At 36.7% G+C, this 18,902-nt stretch overlaps 1 protein-coding gene across 6 annotated transcripts in view; it reads left to right on the top strand.

Annotated features, from left to right (window-relative positions):
• The first annotated feature begins 7,212 nt into the window (after positions 1-7,212).
• Positions 7,213-18,902, top strand: part of LOC138698410 (uncharacterized) — a 375,207-nt gene continuing 363,517 nt past the window's right edge. The window contains exons 1-2 of one of the 6 annotated variants that reach the window (XM_069824341.1): positions 7,218-7,370; positions 10,140-10,205. The gene's annotated coding sequence lies outside the window, so the exon portion shown is untranslated. Of the gene's footprint in view, positions 7,371-8,355; positions 10,206-18,902 lie in introns of those variants that run through there. The other 5 variants (XM_069824331.1, XM_069824323.1, XM_069824350.1 and 2 more) reach the window with 5 other exon arrangements.

Genomic DNA, 18,902 nt, shown 5'->3' with positions numbered 1-18,902 from the left:
TGCCTCGTCACAGATGTAGTCTGGTAATCTACTTTTGTGTCAATTGATGAATCCTCTTCTTGGTTGATTCTCTCTTCAATTTCTTCATTTGTAAGATAATGTAGCGGTATTATTGTTGCAACTTTTCCTTCAGTTAATTTCACTATAGTGTCTGCTACTGTCTGACAAAGTAGATCTTTTCCATTATTGTTCATGTAGAGTCCATGCCTCGTAAAATTTGCTCTTTTCAGTCCTATCTTTACAACTTTTGCGTGATTGTGTATTTGAAGTCTTTTCCATAATTTTCTGTTGAATGTTTTTATTTCTTCATTTATGATCGACCACTCTGTAAGATTGTACCTGTGTGGAGCCTCAATGATAACTATGTTGTATGATTGTTTCTTTTCACGAAATTCACTACATTATTTAGTCCTTCCTTTGCACAGTTTTTGCTTATATCGTTTGTTCCAGGACATATCACAATAGTAGCCTATCATTTTTTTCATTGCATCCATATTTAAATTTACAGTTTCACTTGATGTTGCATTAGGTTTCACTATTCCGCACACAGAGTACTTTTTTGACTTCAGATTCGAGTTTAAGTCTTTCAGAACAGCCTCTAGTATGACTGTCTCCGATTATTATAATTTTCTTCTGGTTTTGATTTTTCAACTTACAGTTTGAAGGTATGCTATTCGTAATTTTAGGCCTAGTGCTGGTGCGCCATGCTTATTTGATGTCGTCTGTTCTTTGTTGGCGTTCTTGAAGTTCTTGAAGGTCTTGAAGCTCGTGAAGCTCTTGAAGTTCTTGATGATCTTGAAGAGGAATAGGCCTATATCTATTTCTAACTTCAGTTTTTTGAGAGCCATCGATTGTTGGTTTGTGCCTATGATGTTCAGGGGCGTATATTGCGGATGTTCAAGGTGTGCGCTGGACACCCTGTAAATTCGGTAATCTCATTTTTTATTTTAAGTTGTTTTATATAATGCAACAATAATTTTAATTTATCACAATTTAAATGCGTGGTAATCTCATTGGAAGTTGACGTATAAAGTTCAAGACTAATTTTAATTCATTACCATTTAAATATTTTAAATGCCTGCTGGTTGAATGTGCACACCATCCCCAGAACGACTTTCGTTTTATAACGTACGCTCTGCCTGACGAAGTGAAATGAGTTCTGGTCTGGTTGTCCTGTTCGTACAAAAAAACATCCCCTGCTGAGAGTTACTGCTATAATTCTTTGCGCATGCAAGGTGGCTTGGTGGGGATACTCGCTTCTCTCAAGCTCGCAGGTCGTCCTGTATACAGGCAGCTCAACTTGTCAATAGCGTTACAAAATATTGTGTTTGACGTGTGTGTTTACTGTTTGTGTGAGTGAATTTACTGTGTTTAGGTTTTACTAGGGTTCATAGTTGTGTGCCAGTGCAGGTGAACAATTTAAATTACTTATTTAATGATAATAGCACTTGGAAATGTACACTGTAAAAGATCTTTTGCAAAAGCCATTCTCTTCTCGCCCACTAGGAGAGAAATTACATATAGTGAATAAGGGTAGACCTACCCCGCCACTTCTAAATTTAGTGCAACAATATAAAACAAAAAGCGAACAATACACTAGACATTTTTCTATTTCACAATATGAAATTGTAGAATAGTTAGCAGGTTGTGGAACTTCAAACAGGTTATTTTGCTGTCCATGGTTATTGTTTGATCATAAATAATGCAATTTTGAATAACGTTATTTGTAGTTGGCTCCTTTCTCCGGCATTTGCAGGGCAGTCATTGAAACAAGGTGATTAATTTTTAAGAAGTTGTGGTGCGAGTACTTTGAATAATATTTAAATGTCATTTTCTTTTAATTTTATGTCATTTTTCCTTTAGTTTAAGGGCATTTTAATGATCATTTTAAGTAGATTTTTAGGTCATCAACATCCGCCCCATAGTTATTATTTATAAATAATACTAGATTATATATTAAAAATGACAGTTAATGTTGACCCGATATTTCACTTAGGCCTATAATAATTGTGCGAGATAGACCAACTATATATTTTTAACAGAACACCCAAACTTCAGGTTCAGCATATGCCACTGATGATGTTTGCTTTGAACTTCCTTCCATGCTTCTGTGAAATTAGGCCTAGGCGGGAACACATCGATACACTCATTTCCATTATTTTCAAGTATTCTTATAATTTCCCATGCAGTTTCTAATTCTTCACTAGTTTTGCAAAGTTCCTTATTAATATATTCACAATGATTGCAATTATTCCTAGACTCTTTCCGTAAATTATTCAGAAATTGTCGAGAGTCAGGAAATCGTGAGTAAACACCTGCCACCATCATGATATCAAACACAGATTTACAAGGGTATACAAGAAACATTTCCTTGTATGACCTGAGAGTCACTAATGGGCCAATAAAATTTATAGATTCATCCCTGTTATAACCTATTGGAGATGAAAAACAGTTTTCGCAAATACTAAACCTACGACTTATTTTGTTTTACAGTATTTTGAACAAACTAATCCCAACAAATAGTAAAGAGCTTGTTGTTCACTCAGCAGCAGAAACAATCCGATATTTTTTTCTGACCTTTGAGAGCAGTTATCTGCACAACAACACAGCATTCTTCAAGATAACAATGGAATATCACACTAGAAACCTGTGTTCCTATGGAAGTCTTGCGTTGTACTGAGTCTCCTTTGGAGTAAATATGGCCACCACATTGGCATTTGTCAGATCGTTGCCTACGGTCAGAACAAAATAATGCTGTACTCTCCAATATACATTAACTCTGTATGGGGGTATGTTTGTCATAATTTGTTCACTTCAGATGATTGGAAGTGACTTGTTTTCTGATACGTCATTATGTATTGTTAGAAACTGTGGAAATATTTTGAATGTAAATTGGTCTGAAAATACCGTAGATTCAGATGTAGGAGGAGTGTAGTTGTTAATATGAAGTGGAAGCAGTGCTATTTTTCATGTACTGTGTATGAAAATGTGGCTATTCTGTATAACTTGGGCACATGCACCAATAATTACCGGTCAATAACAGGAGGCCGAGGACTGTGACTAACTGAGTGGATTAAATGAGGGGATAGCTAAGTGATATAGCTACTATAGGTTACGGCAGGGGTCGTCAGCACAGAGCACCCTGGGGCTAGCATCTCTTACCCGCGGAAAACGCAGTGCACCATGGTGCACTTGTAGCTGCTAGCGGGTATGCTCTCTACCTCTTCCTGCTGCACGACGGTGGACACGGGATGGCACCACTTACCCTTTGCACATTTCAGCGAGTGCTGACCACCACTGGGTTACAGTATATTTCGTTATTTTTTTTTCCATTTTTCGACCTACAGTAGCGTGCAAATTAATCCGAACAACGTAATTACTTATGCAAAAACATTCAAACGGGATAAAAAAAGGATTTAAGACATACCTCAGTAATCTATGTGGCCTCCCTTGTTCCTAATAACAGCTCTGAGATGATTTGGCATGGATTCCACTAATTTCCCACAAATATTCTTCATTTCTTCATCGCAAAACCATACACCAATGAGGGCAGAAATCATCTTCTCCTTTGTAGAACAATCCATTTTTTGCATTCTTCTTTTGCAAATTGACCACAAGATCTCAATCGGGTTGATATCGGGTGAGTTGCCTGGCCAGGGGAATACCTGAATATTCTTCTTGTTGAGGAATTCTGTAGTTTTTCGAGACGTATGACATGGTGCCAGGTCTTGTTGGAACACACCTCTGCCATCCAGAAATGATTTTTGCAGCTGGGGTACGATTCTGGTTTCCAATAAGTGAATATATTTGTCAGAATTCATCATTCCCTTGATAGGTATTAATGCTCCAGGCCCTTCATGTGTAAAACAACCCCAAAACATTACTTTAGGAGGGTATTTTGGTGCTAGTTGGAGATGAGCTGCTGTTACTTTTTCAGATCCTTTCCGTACATAAGAAACACGGTGGCCGTGGACCTCGAAATGAGACTCATCGGAAAAAAGTACATTCTTCCAGTCATTCACTGTCCAGTGTTGATGTAATTTTGCCCACATTAAGCGTTTTTTGCACATAACAGGGGTTAACAGTTGCTTCTTAATAGGCTTATGAGCCCTTTGTCCAGCTTCAAAAAGCCTACGCCGCACTGTTGTGACGTGAATATTCGCCCCAGTGGTAGCCATTAACTCGCTGGTTAAGTCGACAGCAGTTAGTCTGGGATTTAATTTACTTTTCCTGATAATTAAACGATCATCTGCAGGTGAAGTCTTCCTTTTCCGGCCACAGTTTCCTTTTTTCTGGGGTGTGATGGATCCAGTCTCCCTGTATCGTTTTATGATCGATTTAACAGTAGCCAAACCGATGTGACATTCTGCAGCAATTTTCCTCTGTGTCATAGAAGAATGCTCTGCTAATGTTATAATTTTAGACCGTTTTCGTGGAGTTGTATCCATTTGTGAAGACGACAGAATGTACACAGGATTGCAGTATTAAGTCTTCAACACAATTGAAATGCTTATAAGTACAAAACGACAGGCAAAATGTCACATATTATAACAAAAAATATTAACGACAGACCTTCAACAACGGAATTACACGTACTACAGATGTCAATTAAAGCAGTATGAGCAGCTGTGAGGCCAACAATGACAGAAAATGTAAAAATATGTCGTGTTCGGATTAATTTGCACGCTACTGTATTTTAATAAGTAAGACACAAATATTTTTATATTCTACAAATCATATTTTAAACATTATGCTACTAAATAATCATGCCCTTTAGGCAATTTTTAAATCCAAAAACCACCATGTGCCCATATCATACAGAATCTCCGAAAATACTTTTTTCAGTTCTGTTCACATTTGTGTGGAGAAAATATGTTTAACATAATTATTTTGGTTGTGCCACAATCCTTTCTGGCAGTCACTGATTCAAAAGTAATTGGACGTGTTAAGTTACATTACCGTACGTAGATTTGAATGTAGTATTATTCTTCAATAAAAATGGAAAATTTATGTATGTACCTGCTATGTATTTTTTAACGGATTTTCATGCTTTATTGGGAGAAAGAATGGTATATTTCGTAACTTCGGAGACTGTGATTTGCGGAAAAATCTAACGCTTTTATCTTGTTCAGGAGGCAAAAATACACAGAAAATTACTATTTTGAACAATTTTGGAAAGTTCCGTCTTTCCGAATTTTTACCCAAAATATTTATAATAGTGTACAATTTTTCAATTCAGTCAATGAGAGGAAACCATTGTTAACAATGAATGCCCTATATTTCAACATTAGACACAATCACATATTGAGAACACTTTTGTAAGATGGACAAAATCATAACTAAGTCATTTACAAAAAAAGTCTGTACCAGTAATGGTAATAACGGACGTCAGGTTAACTTTAATAACTTATAATTTTTCGTGAAGGTAGAGGGAAGTTACGTTAGGTGAGGTCAAATCAGACCAGTGAGTTAGCTCTATATTAAACTGGAGGCACAGCTCAATGCTTTAAAGCGTGACGCGAATGCTGGGCACCTGAGCGTATTGCTATCTCTTTCTAACATAGTGTTGTCCTTGTCTCTCTTGCAGTGAAATGCTATCGTACACAATAACGGTATTTTTATTGTTTACTGTGCATGTCCAACATCAACCTCACGAAAGATTCATTGAAACACATTAGTTAGAAAGAGCAATACCCTCACCAAGTCACGCTTTCAGACAGGAAAGAGCATTGCGGTGGTGCCTCCAGTTAAGTATAGAGTTCACTTGGTCAGACGAGGTTAAGTTGGAAGTTAAATCAGGTTAGTTTTACCCAAGATCACATATATAACAGATTTCTCAGCTTTATAGGCTTTGACGGCAACAACTTTTATCTACCATCTAGCTACTGCGCTAAGTTATTTTACGACGCTTTTTCAACATCTTAGGCTATTTAATGTCTGAATGAGATGAAGGTGATAATGTCCGTGAAATGAGTCTGGGGTTTAACACCGAAAGTTACCCAGCATTTGCTCATATTGGGTTGAGGGAAAATCCCGGAAAAAACCTCAATCATGTAACTTGCTCCGACTGGGAATCGAACCCAGGCCACCTGGTTTCGCGGCCAGACGCGCTAACCGTTACTCTACAGGTACAGACTCTGCATAAGAAATCACGTTATAACTCTCATTTGAATTGCATGGAGTAACTGTACTTCCATTTAGTAGTCGTTCTCAATCGACGGTGACGATCTTGGTGGTTGCTCTCTTCCACATGTTACCGTTTTTAATATGGGGATGGTCAATCTGTTATATACGTTTGTGTTCAGGGGTTTTACATACATTTTGCGTGGGAAGACGAACAGCGTCAGATAACCTCCAGTTCCATTGTTACTTTTATATTCCTGGAAAGATAGAATCAGGGTAGATTTAGTTTAACTTATAATTTCTAAAATGCCTTCAAATGGCTCGACGGGTTTAGTAACTATTAATTTCGTATGTTGGTATTAGTCCTAGGCCTAGGGTACTTAAGTTACTTTTGTCCAAAATTTCCGTTGTGCGTTTCCATTTAAGAATGCAGCATTGACCATTACGAAAGTCTTTTTCAGACATTTTTTTAGCTTGGTTATTTAACGACACTGTATCAACTACGAGGTTATTTAGCGTCAATGGAATTGGTGATGGCGAGATGAGGTCGAGGATTCGCCATATATGACTGACATTCTGGGGCGTATATTGCGGGTGTTCAAGATGTGCGCTGGACACTGTAAATTCGGTAATCTAATTTTTTTTTATTTTAAGTTGTTTTATATAATGCAACAATAATTTCAATTTATCACCATTTAAACGCGTGGTAATCTCATTGGAAGTTGACGTATATAGTTCAAGATTAATTTTAATCTATTACCATTTAAATATTTTAAATGCCGGCTGGTGTAATGTGCACACCATCCTCAGAACGGCTTTCGTTTTATAACATACGCTCTGCTGACGAAGTGGAATAAGGTGGTCAGGTTGTCCAGCCCCTACAGAACAACATCCTCGGTTGCAGTGTTGCCAACTCGATTCTTAAAAATCCGCTGTGTAGCCGTGCAGAAACCGCTAAATTGCTATCAATTCAAATTTCATAAATTTTACCCTCTAAACTAACGCCGAAAAACGCTAGATCTAGCGGGAAAACCGCTGAATTGGCAACACTGCTCCGTTGAGCGTTATTGCTATAATTAATTGTCTGCGCGCGCACGGTGGAGTGGTGGAGATACTGTGTACAGGCAGCTCAACTCGTCAATTGTAGCCTTATAAAATATTGCGTTTGACGTGTGTATTTACTGCTTGTGTGATTGAATTTACTGTGTTTAGGTTTTATTAGGATTCATAGCTCTGTGCCAGCGCAGGTGAACAATTTAAATTACTTATTTAATGATAATAGCACTTGGAAATGTATAGGCTACTGTAAAATATCTTTTGCAAAAATTATTCTCTTCTCGCCCACTAGAAGAGAAATAATTACATATAGTGAATAAGGGTAGACCTTCTCCGCCACTTCCGAATTTAGTGCAACAGTATAAAACAAAAAGCGAACAATACACTCGACATTTTTCTATTTCACAATATGAAAATGTAGAATGGTTAGCGGATTGTGAAATTTCAAATAGATTATTTTGCTGGCCATGCTTATTGTTTTCTAACAAAAATGAGGTTTGCAGTAAGTATGGATTTGCTGACTTAAATCACTTGTGTAGTGCACAGCAAAAACATTCAAAATCTCAAACTCACGTACTATGTTTCCTGAAATCAAAACTTTTCGGCAAATCTGACTTTCAGGTAGAAGCTTCCTGTGAAGCAGGCTTGAATAATTTCAAGGTAAACATTGTTCCGGGGCCAGGTATCGATCCCGGGACCCTACGCTTAGCGCACGAATGCTCTACCGACTGAGCTACCCCAGGACCATGCACGACACCGTCACAATAATTCTTCCCTTTATATCCACACAACTTAAATGGGGATGAGTTGTGAGGATATAAAGGGAAGAATTGTGACAGTGTCGTGTATGGTTCCTGGGGTAGCTCAGTCGGTAGAGCATTCGTGCGCTAAGCGAAGGGTCCCGATATCGATACCTGGCACCGTAACAATTTTTCCCTTGAAATTATTCAAGTGAATCGATACTTTACTTGATCAACGAAGAACTGATACCAATAAATACAATGACGGGGTAAAGAAAAATAGAGATGTATTAATACGAATCATGACGTTATTTGTCTTCTAGCTAACCAGGAACTCCCTCTACGGACACATGATGAATCAGATAGTTCTCTGAACAAAGGAAATTTTTTAGAATTTTTTAATGTGTTAAAAAAACATGATTTACTTTTTGAAAACCATCTAAATTCTTCCACAGCGTTTCCAGGAACTTCTCCATTGATTCAAAATGATACCATAAAAGCTATTAAGCTTACTGATGTAGAAAAAGAAGAAATAAAAAATGAAATTAACTTTGTTTCAAACCTTGATATTGAGAACAAATCTCAACTATCTACAGTTCTCCGCTATGTCTATAAAAGATTCTTGGGCTTTGTTGATGTTAGTGCTGATAGAACAGCAGATGGTTTATTTACTCACGTAGTATGGGTAGTTAATGAATTTGAAATTTCTACTAAACTCGTGCGACTATACACCAATTATATATTTTTAACAGCACACCCATACTCCAGGTTTAGCATACGCCACTGCTGACATTTACCTTACGGCTGGAGAAAAACGAACCAGGTAATCAGCGCAAGTAGCGCAACATCGGATGGTGATCCAAGCCTCAGCCGACTGAGCTACGTCGGTGACTCGGACGCTGACGCAATGTCACCTAGTATTGAGGATGAAAGGCGAGGGTAAACCTGCATCTATACTGTTCACTTTTCTATGCGCGTACGCATGTAACCTGGAAAGAATATTGAAAGAATCAAGTTTAAAACGTGCGTTCAATTAAGATGCATGAAGATTTTGTGTCTACGTGGTGCGCCGTGTTGAACGTCATCTTCACTGCGTAAGTTACATAAATTATTTACCTAATACCGATATTAAAAATCAATCTTGTGTTCATTGCTTGAATGCGTAAAGTTGGAAGAAAAGTTGAACTGTGTAGATGCACTTTAAGAGAATTCGCGGAAAAAGGGACGCTCTTCGTATCTTATACAAGATGGCTGTGTTTATATCAATGTATACGTCATTCGTTATCTCGTGAAACCAAATGCAAGCGTGCGCCGTAGCTTACCGGTACCGGTATAGTAAGAACCTTAAGGTAGGAGCACAGTACTGTGGTGGGAGTAAGCGAGTTAGTGGAATCGTAGCGAGGGAGAGAAGTATCTCAGTCCACTGTCTGCTTCCCCTCACGCGCAGGTACGTTTCACTAGAACGAATGGCCTATACCAGAACCTTCTTGGGCGACCACGCCATCAGTTGATGTGAGCTACTGTACCAGCTGACGTTAAAACATTCCATTGATAAATTGACTCGAAGTTAAAAAGAAATCGACAGAGAATGAATCACGAAACGTATTGAGCTGATATTTTGTGCACAACAAACGACGCCAACAGAGCTATTGAGGCGTCACCACGTGGAAACTAAATTTGGCAGTTCAACAGATTTGTCACGCTATATAATATTCAGTTCTTTTTCCGATCGCAGCGCCAATATTATGTCCCATCTTTTATTAAATATAAAAAAAAATTGTAGATTATCGGAGTGATTTTAGTGTTAAGAGATGGCGTTTCTGTACCTATCATTCAATAAATTGTCTTTTTCGATTATTCTGTATATCCGTAAGGATCTCCATAATCCTGTAAGAACAATTCGTTTCAATTCATGGCACATCACGTTGTTTTAAGCACGCAAAGTAAGGGAGAAGTTTCAAAACAGGACAGATCAGGCCTTAGGCCTAGTATTTCACTTTCAAAACCAGATACGGTACCGGTATATTTAATTGCATAAATTCTGCGCGTCGTTCTTTTGCGTTTCTTTTTTTCTCACCACCAGCTTTCAGCTGTTCTTCTCGACTGAAACTCTCGAAAGTGTAATTCATTGGTCACTATTTTCTCATGTTATTATATGCTGAAAAGTAGTTGTTCAATAGTGTGTTCGCGAGTGTGACATGTGTTATCAATTTAATGAAGTGACGAGCCAAGGAAAAGGCAGTGCCATGAAGATTTGTGGAGTAGAGTGAAACAGAAGAAACAAAGGTGTGTTGTAGGTTATGTTGACATATTAGTCTACCAGGCTCGTTTAACATTGTCTTTATTTTAAAACACGTTATACTGTAAATAAAGTGGTAATTCTTCTGAAGAAGTGAACCATCCATGTTTTCTTACCACTAGATGCATTTGGCCAATGGGTTAAGGGAGGGGCCATGTTATCGTCTCAAGAGGTTCAGGAGGAATTCAGTGGAAGGAATAACATTACAATAACGTTACCAAAGGACCCACTAAAGACACTGTGGGGTAGCGTGGGAAGTTTGGGTGGAGTAGTGACATCTAAGGAGGTGATGGAAGAGAGAACTAGCTGACAGATGGCACTGCTGTGTTTTGTTCTTTCCTTCCCTCTCTTCTCATGTTTTCTTCTTCCTCTCTATCTTACCTTCTTCTACTTTCTCTGTCTTGTTCTGCCTCTATTCCTTTTCCTCTTATCTCTGTACCGACTCCGTATTGTTTTATGTATTACTAATTTCTTACTTTGTGGAGATTTGAACATTGAACCTGCAACGGCATCCCTCGATGGAAGAAATTCACGTCTACTAACTGCCTGAGCTATAATAGCACTATGCAAAACCCATTTCTAATGTTCCTGAAGAGGAATGAATAATTCCTAAGAATGCCTTAATGGTCCAGGGCGAAATTTTGAGTGAAATTTGTTATCAATCTTCTTAATGTATCCAGCTGTTTGCTGACAACATAAAGTCCACTATAGCCCACTGTAGCCTAGTCAGTTGTTGTTTTTCACGAGAAATGAGGGGTATTTTGATCGGTGTTCATTATAGATGCCTGTTGCTAGTAGCCAGAGTTGGGGTGTAGTAAATATATACTGCAAAGGTGTGTCTTCTGCAACTGGTACTGATGATTTTAATTTACTTCTTTTGTAGTTTATGGATGGACAGTATAGAAGAATGTGTTCCAGATCTTCATCATGATTATTACACCACAGACAAGTAGGATTATCAGAAATGTGAAATCGTTGTAGGTACAATTGTGTGACAATGTGACCTGTTCTGGCTCTTGTTAAAAATGTTTGAACATGTCTGGGCAAGTTTTTGTACATTTCCAGGTCATTTGGTTTCTTTTGTACAGATTGTAAAATTTTTCCTTTGTCAGAAGAGAGCCAATTGTTGATCCATAGGTTTGTAAAATGAGACTTGACCGAAGCAAAAGCACTGGATAGTGTAGTCGGTATAGCACTGGCCTTCTGTGCTCGAGGTTGCGGGTTCAATCCCGGCCCAGGCTTATGTTAGTAGATTTACTGGCATGTGAAAGAACGCCTAGGGGACAAAATTCCGGTACACCGGTGATGCTGATATAACCTCTGCAGTTGCGAGCATCGTTAAATAAACCATAATTACAATTATTCAGGGAGAATTATCCAAATGACCATGTTTTGAAGTGTGACCTACACGGCAACCATTTGGGCCTAAATGGCACCATTTCACGGTTAAAGGATAAAAATTATACGAAAACGGAATTTGAGCTCTTTTAGTTATTGCTGCTAAAAATACAAGAAAAGGAATAATTTTCAAATCTACCTTTTAATAATTCCAAATAATAGGTATAATTCCATCTACCAAAATTCAATATCCAAGCAATTGCTATTAATAAACAAACATCCCCCATACATCAGTGCTGTTTATATGGTAAGCGGTTGCCATGATCTCACCATGATGTTGTCCAGTTCTTTAAATTATGTACCAACAATGTGCATTAATATTCAATGAATGTTAATAAAATGTATAAATCAGCATTAGCTACTATAACGCAGCTGCAATTCATATTGGCAACAATACACTAAGATAACCAGCTCCGGATATGATCGTTGTATGTGATGTGTCGCTGTTCTGTGTAAAGGGTACCTTTTGGACAGTCGCTGTGTATGTGTGAAATGGGCCTAACAAGGTAATAGATTTGAATAATTCAGTTAGGAGTATGGCGTGCTAAGCTTGCCAAATACACACAGTGCAATGAAATGTTGTTTTACTGTATTCTGAAGACAAGGCAGTTTGTTAGCATTAGTGAGTGTATGCAAAAGGGTGGTCCTTAAATAGGGATTGGTAAATAAAACGTATATTTCTTATAGTCTCAGCATCTCTGGTGTTTTCATTCATATAGAAAACGCACTGTATGAAATATCATTGCAATAGCATAATATTTAGGGTTTGGCCCTCTTTGTTTAAATTTTATACACTTTGCTTCCTAATAGCCTGAATGTTTGAATGTAAGTATGAAATATTGTGAACCGCTAAACACATAAACATAAATACTAATTAAAATATAACCATTAGTTAATAACTTGAATGAAGTAATAAGATAGTTCTGTCGAACAAATTCAAATACTCAGTCAACACACATTACATAGTTTTTGCCAAAATGGTCTCCCTTGTAGAATCAGGAAATCATCGGTGGTCACTAAGGACATGAAGGAGAAATTGTAGTTGTTTCTCCCTGTTAAGTGCTTGTTGGAATCTTTTATGAGAGCAACACCTCTCAGTCGTGTCATTAATCACTAGGCCTACCAATCCGTTCGCAGTTTTTAAGGCCTTGTATATTTCGTCCTCTTTCCATTCAGAAGGATCTTTGAAGAGGAATACTCCAAAATTCCAAGAAACTTTAATATTGTCTTCGACTGATGAACTATGAAGTTATTTGAATTAAATAACAACTTCACTGGGTTAATATTTGAAGTGTGTGAGGTTTATGTTACCACAGTGTTCTAGAAAGAGAAAAGAACACTTGTCTCACACCACCCGTTCCACTGAAAGAGGAAGAGGATGCCGCAGTCGGGGTATAGTTGGATATGTTATCTTATTGTTTTGTTCTTTAAACAGCTTACGGTAATCCTCAGATAGCTGTCAGTCAGTGGCAGACTGGTTAATACTGTGCTGTAATGCTTACTTACTTACTTACTTACAAATGGCTTTTAAGGAACCCGAAGGTTCATTGCCGCCCTCACATAAGCCCGCCAGCGGTCCCTATCCTGTGCAAGATTAATCCAGTCTCTATCATCATATCCCACCTCCCTCAAATCCATTTTAATATTATCCTCCCATCTACGTCTCGGCCTCCCTAAAGGTCTTTTTCCCTCCGGTCTCCCAACTAACACTCTATATGCATTTCTGGATTCGCCCATACGTGCTACATGCCCTGCCCATCTCAAACGTCTGGATTTAATGTTCCTAATTATGTCAGGTGAAGAATACAATGCGTGTAGTTCTGTGTTGTGTAACTTTCTCCATTCTCCTGTAACTTCATCCCGCTTAGCCCCAAATATTTTCCTAAGCACCTTATTCTCAAACACCCTGAACCTATGTTCCTCTCTCAGAGTGAGAGTCCAAGTTTCACAACCATACAGAAGAACCGGTAATATAACTGTTTTATAAATTCTAACTTTCAGATTTTTGGACAGCAGACTGGATGATAAGAGCTTCTCAACCGAATAATAACACGCATTTCCCATATTTATTCTGCGTTTGATTTCCTCCCGAGTGTCATTTATATTTGTTACTGTTGCTCCAAGATATTTGAATTTTTCCACCTCTTCGAAGGATAAATCTCCAATTTTTATATTTCCATTTCGTACAATATTCTGGTCACGAGACATAATCATATACTTTGTCTTTTCGGGATTTACTTCCAAACCGATCGCTCTACTTGCTTCAAGTAAAATTTCCGTGTTTTCCCTAATCGTTTGTGTATTTTCTCCTAACATATTCACGTCATCCGCATAGACAAGAAGCTGATGTAACCCGTTCAATTCCAAACCCTGCCTGTTATCCTGAACTTTCCTAATAGCATATTCAAGCGCGAAGTTAAAAAGTAAAGGTGATAGTGCATCTCCCTGCTTTAGCCCGCAGTGAATTGGAAAAGCATCAGATAGAAACTGACCTATACGGACTCTGCTGTATGTTTCACTGAGACACATTTTAATTAATCGAACTAGTTTCTTGGGAATACCAAATTCAATAAGAATATCATATAATACTTCCCTCTTAACCGAGTCATATGCCTTTTTGAAATCTATGAATAACTGATGTACTGTACCCTTATACTCCCATTTTTTCTCCATTATCTGTCGAATACAAAAAATCTGATCAATAGTCGATCTATTACGCCGAAAACCGCACTGATGATCCCCAATAATTTCATCTACATACGGAGTTAATCTTCTCAAAAGAATATTGGACAAAATTTTGTACGACGTCAACAAAAGTGATATTCCTCGAAAGTTACCACAGTTGGTTTTGTCCCCCTTTTTAAAAATAGGCACAATTATGGACTCCTTCCATTGTTCTGGTACAATTTCCTTTTCCCAAATAGCAAGTACAAGTTTATAAATTTTGCTATATAATGCACTTCCACCCTCTTGTATTAATTCTGCTGGAATTTGATCGATACCTGGAGACTTGTACTTTTTCAGATTTTCTATCGCAATTTCGACTTCTGAAAGTGTGGGTTCGGGTATAAATGGCTCAGCAGTTTGTATTTCAATTTCGTCCCGATCATTTCTATTTGGCCTATGTACATTTAGTAGTTGCGCAAAATAGTTTTTCCATCTGTTTAGGATTGATGGAGAGTCTGCAAGCAAGTCACCATTCTCATCCTTGATCACGTTTACCCTTGGCTGATATCCGTTCTTAAATTCCTTTATACCCTTATATAAATCTCGAATGTTTTTATTCTTACTATTTGTTTCTACCTCATTCAGTTTTTCCTTCAAGTAACCTCTCTTTTTATTCCTAAGTGTACGACTTGCTTCCCGTCTTTCATTGAAATAATTATCTCTCTTCTCAACTGGATCCTGTAAGAATTTCAATTTTGCCTGTTTCCTTCTTTCTACTACCATGCAACAATCTTCATCAAACCACGGTTTCTTTTTCTTAGTTTCATAATAACCTATGCTCTGCTCAGCTGCAATTTTGATACTATCTCTGATATTTTCCCACACGCTATTAACATCTAATTCTTTCTCAACTTCGTCGGAACTTTCTAAAGTGGCAAACCTATTCGAAATTTCGACCTGATAATTTTGCTTAGCTTCCTCGTCCTTTAATTTCAAAATATTGAATTTAGTAATATTAACTTGCTGCTCTACTCGTTTGGCTACTGATAATCTTTCTCTTAATTCTCCAATCACCAAATAATGGTCAGAATTACAGTCTGCACCCCTGAAAGTTCGAATATCTACTATACTAGTATGTCTCCGTTTATCTATCAAACAGACACATTGGAAATGCAGCAATTAGTACATATCATATACTTAGTTCCATACATAGTAATGTTACTTTCGTGGTTGCAATTTTTAAAGGAGGTATGATATTGGGAAAAGCATTGCTATCTAGTGGACAGCAGAAATATCCATATTTTATTGATGTATGTGAAACAATAAAAACTGAACATCTACAATATGTGTTACGGAGATCATGGAGAGAGCAGTGGCGATTTCTCTTAAGGAGCACAGGAGCAGTGCACCACCTCTTCAAATAACACATGTTTTTAAATTTATATCAGTGAGCTGCAGTAGACTATGTGAGCGACATAATTCTTTATTATAATACTATGTAAAAATAACACTGCACGTGTACTGGTCTTGTTGACGCCTGGGAATCATGTTTACCGCTCGACACTTGCGGCACACTGTTCCATTGGAGCATGCGCAGTAGTACTGTTTCACTGGCAGGCTTTGGAGCATGGTAGGGAGGCAATACAATGTGCATAAGAGGGGTTAGGAGCACTTTCAGATGTGTCCTCAAGCTGTCTGCAGTAGTAGTTACAGTAGATCGTTACATCACAAATGTTACAATGAATAGTGTGCAAAATCTCTTAAATATGTAATTTTCTGTAAGACCTTTACACGAAAAGATCAAAATAAAGAAGATGGGTACACCTGCACATGAATTAAAATTACAAGTGGCGAAGCATAGTAATAGAGAAAAGAAAAGAAAATTGAACATTCGGACTTACGAAAAAGCAATATGCGGCTAAAATATAAAAGACGCTGTCTTTTGTTTTGCTTACCAATTGTTCGACGGCGATAATTTATTGACAAAAACAAGTACTTTTATGAATTTTATTTATTTTTCTGTTTGAATTTAGGACTGTGCGTAGTAACTAAATAATTTTGATTATCGTTCTGCAGGTATGATTGATTTGAATCACATGAATGAAAAAATTAAAAAACACGATTCTTCAGCTGCACACATCAACAATAATGTTAAAGTAGCAGTATTGGGTCAAACAAACATACAGACACAATTGGATTTAATATTGGATTGTTGAACTTCACAATGATAAAGTTACCAAGAACAGATATGTGCGTGCGATTTTGTGGAGCTTTTGAGTTGGCTTTAAGAGGTCACGATGACGGAGACTCATCTTTAAACGCTAACCATGTCAGAGACTGTCGGACAATATCAAAATTCAAATTTAAATTAAAAAATCATATTCTAGTTCGTGGAATTGCTTGTTGAACACATGTCAGGTTGCGCAACTTCACCTTAACCCATGACATATAGTAAATATTGTAACTATGCTGTTGTAAAATTGAAAATTAATATGCAATGTATTTATTATTATTATTATTATTATTATTATTATTATTGTCAGTTATCAATATCATCATTGCTATCTCAGTTTTCTTTCTATTTTCTTGTATTAGCTCGAAGAGAGCTCTAGAGTGTCCTTTTGACTCTGTTGACCCTCTATATTGTATTATTTTCATCAGTGTTTGTATTTTTTTGTATTTATATGTGCTGTCTGGTAGGATGGAAGAGAAGGCCTTATGGCCTTGATCCTGTCAGATTAAATAAATAAATTATTAAATTATTAATTATTTTTCTTGGCCTCATCAATTTAAAAGTTCTGAATTAGACGCACTCTTAAGGAACATTTGGAAAGAGCAAAAGTGTTTAAGGACACATCAAACACTATACAGAACGAAGTCCTTCAAGCCATTTTGAATGTATGCCATGATGAGATTTCAAAGAAATAAAGAATGCTGTTGACTTTTTAGCAGTTAAGGCTGATGAGACGACAGACGTATCAAATGTTTGTGAACGTGTGAACTTTGTTATAAAACGCAATATAGCTAAAACAATATTATTTACGGTGTGTTGCAATAGAAATTCAACATTTTACTTTGCTGTTACTGGACCTACATAGGAAACTAATTAACTGCAATTTCTTGACTAACAAAATTATATAAATCTATACCTATATAACATATGTTAATAGTTATGGAGTAGTTAGTACAAATAATGATAATGATAATAATAATAATAATAATAATAATAATAATAATAATAATACTACATCTCGCCAAAATGTAAAAAAATTGTACAAAATTGTAAAAATTGTAGAAAATAACTAAATTGTAAAACTATAAAAATTTGTAAAAATTGTAATTGTAATATTGTAAAATGCTGACATGTTCCACATCTTAAAGCTTCATTGCTCATGTAAGATCTATGGAATAAAATAAATGAATGAATGAATGATAATAATAATAGGGTGTAATAATAATAATATGATAATCATAATAAATATTTGTGCACCACAAGGATTATTTATCACCACACGCCACTGCCATACATAGTAATGTTACTTTCGTGGTTGAAATTTTTAAAGGAGGTATGATATTGGGAAAAGCATTGCTATCTAGTGGACAGCAGAAATATCCATATTTTATTGATGTATGTGAAACAATAAAAACTGAACATCTACAATATGTGTTACGGAGATCATGGAGAGAACTGTTGCTGCTACCGGTGTGTCCCGTCATTCCGTATACAGAATGCTTAATGAGAAGAAGGTAGCAGACGAATCAGGAACAAAAGCTGAAGTCCAAGAAATAAATGGCCTAATAGGACGCTAAAAAAAGACTCCTATCGATTCCTTCACTGTGAGTGTTTTTAAGAGGAAAGTTTATTTTTTATACTCCACCACTTTTACAGAAATGGAGAAAGTTTTGGTACAGCAGAACTCAATTCTTGATAGTATATGGACAATGGGGCAAATATTGAAGCAAACGAATTTTTTATAAACTGAAAACGACCAAGGACAGAATTTTCTGATAGAAAGACTTGATGTTGTGACTTAATGATTTAATTTCTTAAGAAATGAGAGAGATAGAGGGGCAAGTCTACTAACTATTGTGTATCTAGATAAAACATGATATGGATCAACGTTAATCATACAAAAGGTAAAGCGTGGATGTGTGAGAAATCATATGGTGACAATTTTCCCTTGAAAGTACCACTAGGAAAGGGGAAAAGGTTTATAATTCTCCACATAGGATATTCGTCTGGATTCATTGCGAATGTCCTCCTTTGTTTTCAATCGAAGTCAACAAAGGACTAACATAAGGAAATGGACATTGGCGATTTTAAAGATTGGTTTATGAATAAACTTCTTCCAAACATTTCACAAAATAGTATTATAGTTACCATTCAACTGAATTAAATAAAGGTTCAGTATCATCATGGAAAAAAAAAAACTTGAAATACAAACTCACTTAAGAGTGAATTCCATTTTAGAGTAACCAAGGTAGTTTTATACGGACTCATTAAAATAAAAAGACCTGAACTCAGAAAGGACGAAACGAAATGTAGACTTCAAATTAAATAGTGTAAGATCATTATTCGTAATTGCATTGTCAGATATTAGTGCAGAAAATTGTAAAGC

The sequence above is a fragment of the Periplaneta americana genome, chromosome 1 (assembly GCF_040183065.1).
Source record: "Periplaneta americana isolate PAMFEO1 chromosome 1, P.americana_PAMFEO1_priV1, whole genome shotgun sequence".
Classification (NCBI taxonomy): Eukaryota; Metazoa; Arthropoda; class Insecta; order Blattodea; family Blattidae; genus Periplaneta; species Periplaneta americana.
The sequence above is the reverse complement of the archived record's forward strand: the minus strand, read 5'-3'. Positions and strand labels throughout refer to the sequence as shown.